An 8817-nucleotide genomic window follows, 5' to 3' on the forward strand; every position below is an offset into this window, starting at 1 on the left:
TGGTTTTTAAAAAAAGGTTTTAAAAGTAAAATTAATAAATAATAGAAAAAAGCTCATAGAATAAGGTTAAAAAGAAAGAAAATATTTTTGTATAACTATATAATTTGTGTGGTTTTTTGTTTATTTGTTTGAGACAGGGTCTCACTCTGTCACCCAGACTGGAGGGCAGTGGCACAATCACGGCTCACTGTAGCCGCGACCTCCTGGGCTCCAGAGATCCTCCCACCTCAGGAGGACATCAGTCCTGCAGACAGACATCAGGCCCCAGTGGACACCAGGCCCCAAGTGGGACACAAGCCCAAGGCGGACATCAGGCCCTAGGTGGACATCAGGCCTGAGGAGGACATCCGGCCCCTGGTGAACATTAGGTGCAGGTGTCCAAGCAGGCCCTGAGTGGACATAACGGTGTCTAGGTAAGGAGTTGACCTTGGAGGAGGGTGAGCAGTCAGTAGCCCAGTGGAGTCCTGAGTAGGTCTTACGGAAGGAAGGGGCCGTGGAGACGGAAACTTAAAGAAGCAAACTCACTTACTTGATGACAGACCCGAACAGAACTTAGAACTCTAGTAACCAGGTGCCCATATCCTAGAGTCAGCCCCGTGGCCAGCTTACTTGGTGAGAGACGCTCAAAAGAGAGAGATGTTCTCGTGTTGCATCCCCACTTCCCAAGGCTGCTCCTTCAGGAATGGCAGAAGAGCCTTTTCCGATGATGCTGACGAAGGCTTATCCCTCACCCCAGACGCCTGTGGCCCTTTGTAAAAACGCGCACCCAGGTACCACAGGGCAGCCCAGGGCAGGCCCTGGCAATCCAGTCCTCACCGGAGATCCCATCGGGCCTGCATCTGCACGTTGTCCTTGTCCAAGAGGAGATTCGGGAGCCTATACGGGCACAGGCATATGGTGAGGTGGCCTGCAGTCTGGAAGGCTTTGTGGGGTTGGTGCTTTTCAGCTGGAATTCCTTTAAATTCAGTGAGGTTGTTTCTGTGTTTGGAAATTCCAGAGGAAAGTGATTGACGTTGGTGATCTTTCTCCTTTTTCAGCTCCTGCCGCACGTGCAGAGAGAGGGGAACTTCCAGCGCCCCTCTGTGGAGCCAGAACCCACAGCATGGGAGGGGCCCCTCCAGAGGCCATGCTGCAGCTAGAGCAGCAGCTCCAGAGCCCTCCGGGCCGTGCACCGGTACAGCCAAGGACCAGCCCAGTGAGGAGCTGCCCGACCTCAGGCCACCTGCCGTAGCCACTGGCCTCAGCCCTGGAGCTGAGAACATGGCTGGAGATAGAGGTGTTTGAGGACTGGAATTCCTTTAAATTCAGTGAGGTGGTTTCCATGTTTGGAAATTCCAATGGAAAGTGACTGACATGGGTGACCGTTTCCCCTTTTTCAGCTCCTGCGCCATGTGCAAAGAGAGAGGAACTTCCAGCGCCTGCTGTGGAGCCAGAGCCCACGGCACGGGGAGGGCCCCCTCTAGAGACAGCGCTGCAGCTAGAGGCAGCTCCAGAGCCCTCCGGCCGTGCACCGGTACAGCCAAGGACCAGCCCAGTGAGGAGCTGCCCGACCTCAGGCCACCTGCCGTAGCCACTGACCTCAGCCCTGGAGCTGACAGCGTGGCTGGAGATAGACAGAGAGCGGGTGGCCAGCACCACCCTAGACAGCAGCTCCCACACTGCCCCTAGTCCCGGGCATGGTGGGAGCCATGGAGTCAGAGACCAGGGTATGCAGCCTCGGCTCATCTACCTCACTGGAAAGAGGCTTATTTTATTCACCAGAGCCATATCCCAGGTGCAGCAGGACCTTTGCATTCTGCCAGTGCTGGGAGTAGCTATCTGCGCACAGGAGGTGCTTGAGAGCAGGAAAAGAAGCCTGCAGGAAAGGGTTCCAGCAGCTCCTCCTGCTCCCAGAGTCAGCCTTGACTTCTATGAGAGCAGGAAAAGAAGCCTGTGAGAAAGGGTTCCAGCAGCTCCTCCTGCTCCCAGAGGCGGCCTCCTGCTCCAGGCGTGGAGGTCTCTCTGCAACTGGACATCTGGGCTGTTTGCTCCTGATGTGCTCCCCAGGATGGGCTTAATGGGCGGGCAGGGGTTGCGAGGACCAGGGGGCGGCTTCAAAGGGTACAGCAACCAAAGCTTCCAAACTCAGCACTTGTGCTTCGGTCTCTCCATGCTGCCACCTGCCCTAGGATTTATTCATAGTGTTAAATTACCAGTTTATGCAAATGATGTTTCATTAAAGCTCAACTTTTTGAAAGTTCATGCCTTTTTTAGCTCCCTAATGTTAGATGGTGTTTTTGAGGCGATCCTGAATATCTCTGATAGTTGTGTCTTTTTGTTGTGGTTGTTTGTGTGATTGAGTTACCACCAAATCAACTGTTATTGGAAACCTTTCAGGTATGGCTTTTAGAAGACCTTGACCTACTCTTGCCTGTTTTGATTCTCCAGTGTATTGTGGAAAGTGGGATCATGTAGTTTCATTTCTCCAGCAGATAAGTCACCTTTTGCCATCAAGGTTTTGGAATCAGAGTTTCCAAAAATTATGTGTGCAAGTTGACATGCTGGCACTTTAGGTAACTGGGTGTCAAAACAGAATGCCATAGACTAGGTGGCATAGGAAATTGATTTCTCACAGTTCTGGAGATGGTAAAATCCAAGGTCAAATGGTCAGCAGATTCCTTGTCCGCAGAGGGCTGGCTTCCTGGTTCATAGACAGCCATCTTTTTCCGGTGTCCTTACGTGACAGAAGGGATGAGGGAGCTCTCTGCAGTCCCTTTGATAGGGGCACCAATTCCATTCACGAAGTCCCTGCCTTCATGAACTTATTCACCTGCCAAGGCCCCTCCTCCAAATACCATCTCATAGAATTAGAATTCGACACATGAATTTGAGGAGGACAGTAACATGTGGTTTATAGCATCATGTCACTCCAAGCCATATGCACTCACAGGAAATCTATAATCTTCTATTAAGTATTTCCTGGTCCTTTCTGGGTTTAGAGAGTTTTTTTTTTTTTTTTTTTTTTTTTGCTTTAAGAAAAATGATCTTTTATTTGATCCAGGGTTTTTTCACGGAAAAGCACTGTGAGTTCACACACTTGCTAAAAAAGATACAGAAATGAGAGTGGTTTTTCTCTTTTTTTTTTTTTTTTTTTTTTGAGACGGAGTTTTGCTCTTGTTGCCTAGGCTGGAGTGCAGTGGCACGATCTCAGTTCACTGCAACCTCCGCCTACTGGGTTCAAGCAATTCTCCTGCCTTAGCCTCCTGAGTAGCTGGGACAACAGGTGCGCACCACCATGCCTGGCCAATTTTTTTTATTTTTAGTAGAGATGGGGTTTCACCATGTTGGTCAGGCTGGTCTCGAACTCCTGACCTCCTGATCTGCCCGCCTCAGCCTCCCAAAGTGCTGGGATTACAGGCGTGAGCCACTGTGCCCAGCCAGATTCACGTTCTTAAGCGGCACACTATTTGCTATGGCAGCAAGACCAAAAGGCTTAAGTACCAAAAATATACATTAACTACAAACAGCTTCACGTAAACAAAACAATGTGACCATCTATATGTGACAGTAACTCATATGCCCAAAATATTTTTAACTGAGATTGAAATCAATTTCTGCATAATAAATGTTATCACTGTATTGAGATGATAACATTATTTGTATATAAATACTATAAATAATAACGTATTTAAGTTATTCAACAAATCTTTGGAATCTACAAAATGCTGGTTTCTGTTATAGACCCTGAATGTAGAATTGATAGAAAATATAGTATTTGTTCTTAGAGAGTGGTAGACTGAAAAAAAAAAACAAAATGTATATTGGGTAGAGGTTGTGCTGCTGAAAACAGGCAGAGACTGAGTTGCTAACACAAAAATCATGAAACCCAGTGTGATTATTTTTAATAATCGTTGATATTTTAATACAGGTCTCTTGTTTTTTCTCATGGAAACATATGACAATATGGAATTTCTGGGTGTTTGCTATCTGAACGTTTAAGTGTAACAAGTATGACCAGTTTTCCGAAGAAATTTTACCAGTTTACTTGTCCATCAGTGACTCATATTACATGAAACCACGTCCTCTCCAACAACCTCTAGTATCAGTCTTCATAAAGTTTTTCAATTAAATGGGCGTAGGTTTTGCAGATGATTATTATATTATTAAAGGATAGTAGAATACCTAGCTTAAAAAAAGCAGGGCATGCAGAGGCACATGTTTAGCGTGTGTCCTGATCCCACAATTAAAACTAATCCAATTTCTGCCTCCGCTGTTCAATAAAAAATTTCCTTAGAAATCCAGAGGTCAGGCTGGGCACGGTGGCTCACGCCTGTAGTCCCAGCACTTTGGGAGGCTGAGGTGGGTGGATCACGAGGTCAGGAGTTCAAGAACAGCCTGGCCAATGTGGTGAAACTCCATCTCTACAAAAAATACAAAACTTAGCTAGGCATGGTGTTGCATACCTGTAGTCCCAGCTGCTCGGGAGGCTGAGGCAGGAGAATCACTTGAACCCAGGAGGTGGAGGTTGCAGTGAGCCAAGATCAAGCCCACTGCACTCCAGCCTTCGTGATAGAGCAAGACTCCATCTCAAAAAAAAAAAGAATCCAGAGGTCAGACATTCCTTTGAACAAGGACTCCAATATGGTTTCTTACCTACTCACTACAACAAAATTGCTCTTCTCAAAGCACAAACAATAGTCATATTGTTAAATTATGAATTGAAGCATAATTTCTCAGCCTTTGTCTTAATTTATGTATCAGCAGCATTTGACACAGGTGATCTCTCCCTCCTTTTTGCAAAACTTTCTTTGACAGAATTCCAGAACACTTAACCTACTTTCCCCCTGACATTTTTTATAATTACCCCTTGTCCTTTTTTGCTGTTTTTTTCTCACCTTTACTACTTTTTAAATGTTAGAGAAGCACTTGGCTCAGGACCTGGACTTATCTATCTTTGCTTTGCTTTTTTACTTATTTTTGTGTCATTAATTTCCTGATATTTCATATTACACGTCAACACTAGAATACACCCAGCACCGCCTAACTTCTTCAGTTGGGTGTCAGTCAGAATCTCAAAATGAAGGTCCACATGGAGCCACCAATACTCCCCAAACTTGCTCGTCCCCTTTCTGTTTAATGACAACTCCCATTTTATAGTTTCTCAGCTCAATATTCTTGGTGTCCCCTTTTAGTTCTCTCTGTATCTGTCTGGTTCTCATTCTCTCTCTCTCTCTCTCTCCATCTCTCACACACACACACACACACACACATTTTCAGATCTGTTGTGTATGGAAAACCTGCCAGTTTTACCTTAAAAATGCAGTAATTCCAAATGGTGTTTTCAAATTCACCTTCCCACCCTCACCACTTGGTAACTACAGTATCTCCCTCACACGGTCAGGGCTCTACTGCAGAGATTTCTTGGGGAAATAATGAGAACTATTATACATTCTTATTTCAAGGACCCTCAAAATTATAGGCCAGCCATATTCTATACGAATTTAAGCTTTCATCATTGCCCTTTTCTTCAATCCAGTCTCTACACAGCAACCACAATATGCAGTTTTTAGAATTCCAAGCCGTATCATAACACTCCTTTTTTTTTTTTTTTTTTTTAGACAGAGTTTGGTTCTTGTTACCCAGGCTGGAGTGCAGTGGCACAATCTCAGCTCACTGCAACCTCCGCATCCTGGGTTCAAGCAATTCTCCTGCCTCAGCCTCCCGAGTAGCTGGATTACCAGCGTGCATCACCACACCCAACTAATTTTTTGTATTCTTAGTAGAGACGGGGTTTCTCCATGTTGGTCAGACTGGTCTCGAACTCCCAACCTCAGGTAATCCACCTGCCTTGGCCTCCCAAAAGTGCTGGGATTACAGGTGTAAGCCACACATGCCCGCCCAACACTCCTGTTTCAAAGGACCTGCTCCATTACTTCTTTTCTCCCTCATTAGAATTTAAGCTTAACAAACCTGGGTAGCTTCCATACTTTTCCACTGATCTATCTCCATGAGCTGGAGATCACTTAGTGTAAAGTAAATAATCAGTAAATATTTCCAAATAACAGAATCAATTATTAATCGTTTTCTTTCTTTGAGTATACATCTGGACTTTTAAAAATCAAGAAAATAGATTGGTCAAGAGAATTTCCTGTGTTTTGATTTTCTTATCCATTGATTAGATTAGCTGTGTTAGTACAGATTTCAGTGTGGGAAGCTGTAAGCATTTCCTAAATTTTAAAATGAAAGGCATGGAATTTGAATATCCATTCCTTTTATTTAAGGAATTAAAAAAGGCAAGCTTATCTTTTAAAATATATTTTATATATGTAAACAATCTAAATGTATTTTTCTCCTTATCCCTGAATACTTTTTCAAGTTATTCATCTCTTCGTTTTAAAAAATCTACCTCGATAACATTTTAAAATATATATGCAACTTCATTAAGAATATCTTTGTGTTCCACTGAATAGCTTGTCAAATAATACATTAGCAGTACAATTTCCTCATAATTCTTAGATTTGTTTGATTAAATTTATAGATTTCCTGCTCTCAGCTCATAAATTCATTCAAGTATAATACATCCTACTTGATCTTTGTGGAGTTTTCATAGCATATATTTAGTATTGAAATTGGTTTTTGATATTCAAATCAACTTTATAATTGTATTGTTGGTTAGATTGGTTGGTAGAATCCTTTTTTGTTTTGGTTTTGTTGTTTATTCATCACAGAGTGGCTTTGCTACTGTAAAGCTTGAAACATTTTCTTTTTTGTATTCCTTCCTTTCTTCGTTTTTTCTTCCTTCTTTCCTTTCTTTCCTTCTTTCTCTTTCTCTCTCCCTCTTCCACTCCCTCCCTTCCTTTCTTCCTTCCTTCCCTCCTTCCTTCCTTTTTCTTTCTTTCTTTCTTTCTCTCTCTCTCTTTCCTTCTTCAGATTTTGCTCTATTGCCCAGGCTGCAGTGCAGTGGTGTTAACAAGACTCACTTAAATTTTTTTTAACAGAAATGTATCTATCTTACATTAACCACATTTCAATGTAACCAATATTTCTTTTTTTTTTTTTTTTTTTTTTTTTTTTTTTTGAGACGGAGTCTCGCTCTGTCGCCCAGGCTGGAGTGCAGTGGCTGGATCTCCGCTCACTACAAGCTCCGCCTCCCGGGTTCACGCCATTCTCCTGCCTCAGCCTCCCAAGTAGCTGGGACTACAGGCGCCTGCCACCTCGCCTGGCTAGTTTTTTGTATTTTTTAGTAGAGACGGGGTTTCACCGTGTTAACCAGGATGGTCTCGATCTTCTGACCTCGTGATTCGCCTGTCTCGGCCTCCCAAAGTGCTGGGATTACAGGCTTGAGCCACCGCGCCCGGCCCAATATTTCTTTTAAGTGAAAAATTAAATGTTTACTATCTGTTAGCCTCGACACTTTACCTTCTGCAGCCTCAATTTTTCTGGCTCTAGCAATCTTCCCATCTCAGCCTCTTAAGTAACTGGGACTACAGGTAGTGCCACCATGACTGGCAAATTTTTGTAATTTTTTGTAGAGATGGGTTTCACCATGTTGCCCAGGCTGGTCTCGAATGCCTGGACTTAAGTGATCCTCCCACCTCGGCTTCCCAAAGTGCTGGGATTACAGGCGTGTGCCACCATGTCCAGCCAAAAGGTTGAAACATTTTCTAAATTTGAAAACAAAGTGCATGTCATTTAAATACTTATTCCTTAAAATTTGGAAGCCATGTTAACACCATATACACCCGGAGCCTGTCTTTTTAGATTAGTAACAAGTAGATATTTTCAATTTCTTCTAAAGTTTAAAAAAAAATAAATATTTTGTATTCAGAGAATTCTTGATAACAGAAGGTAAACATTTTTCACTTAAAAGAAATGTGATTACTTTGAAAAGAAATTTGGTTATTGTAAGTTAATTTTTGTTTAAAAAATAATTTAAGGAACATAATGCTCAAAGAGCATGGTCATGGCATTTATTCCAGAGAGAGGAAGTTTATCCTGATCTGCCTGTAACAACAAAAGTATATGGATCAAGATAATTCTATAAAGGCATAGATTAAAAGATAGCATATAATTTTATTTTAAAAATGAAGATAATTTTTTGATACAGGTATTAAATGTAAGAGAACAAACAGCATAAAAAAATGAATTTTGGGAGGATATAAACAAGTACTGAGAACAGTGTGAGGAATAAAATTCTCATCGTGGCTTGGTGTGGGCAGAACCTCAGTCTGAGAACAAGCCCACTATGGTGGTGTTAGGGCCCCTCTGTATAAAAACTCTTCTCATTACTGAGAATTTAAGTCTCGGGGGAAAAAAAAAAAAAAAAAAAAAAAAAAAAAAAGTACTAACCTCAACACAAAATGATTGGTTCATCATTTGATATACCCTGTGCCTTTATAACATGTTCAATTGTGTTGTCATTCTATAAGGTTTATCATTTGTTACATTTAAAACCAGAATAATTTCAAATTTGAAGTGAAATAAGTCCCTTAGAGAAACAAATTTCAAAATACCACCCCCTATCTATCCACATCTATATCATCTGTCTGCGTTAGGCCATTTTTTGTATTGCAAAAAGCAAAAACATCCTTCTAGGCCTTCTAAACTTTATAGGATAACACAAACATTGATGCAATGGTGATAGACAAAGATGGATGTTAATATTATTTGGAAACAGTTTCATTTATAGTGTTATGAGCAAACCATCAAGGGGTTGGTGGTCTTAGGCATTATTTCCCACTAGGGTCTATACCTTTGCATGTGAAAAGTAGGTACTAGAGGAAGAGCGAAGAGAGAGCACTGTCACTGTTCCCAGAGAATTGGACTAGAGAAATATGA

General features: G+C 42.4%; 1 long non-coding RNA gene across 2 annotated transcripts in view; it reads left to right on the forward strand.

The window, feature by feature from the left end:
• LOC119620322 (uncharacterized) overlaps positions 1–891 on the forward strand; it is a 36644-nt gene extending 35753 nt beyond the window's left edge. The window contains exons 5-6 of one of the 2 annotated variants that reach the window (XR_012088764.1): positions 138–413; positions 737–891. This is a non-coding gene — a long non-coding RNA (uncharacterized lncRNA). Of the gene's footprint in view, positions 1–137 lie in introns of both variants that reach the window. The other variant, XR_005236880.2, reaches the window with a different exon arrangement.
• The last annotated feature ends 7926 nt before the right edge of the window (positions 892–8817 follow it).

The sequence above is a fragment of the Chlorocebus sabaeus genome, chromosome 16, assembly GCF_047675955.1.
Source record: "Chlorocebus sabaeus isolate Y175 chromosome 16, mChlSab1.0.hap1, whole genome shotgun sequence".
In the NCBI taxonomy this organism is placed as follows: Eukaryota; Metazoa; Chordata; class Mammalia; order Primates; family Cercopithecidae; genus Chlorocebus; species Chlorocebus sabaeus.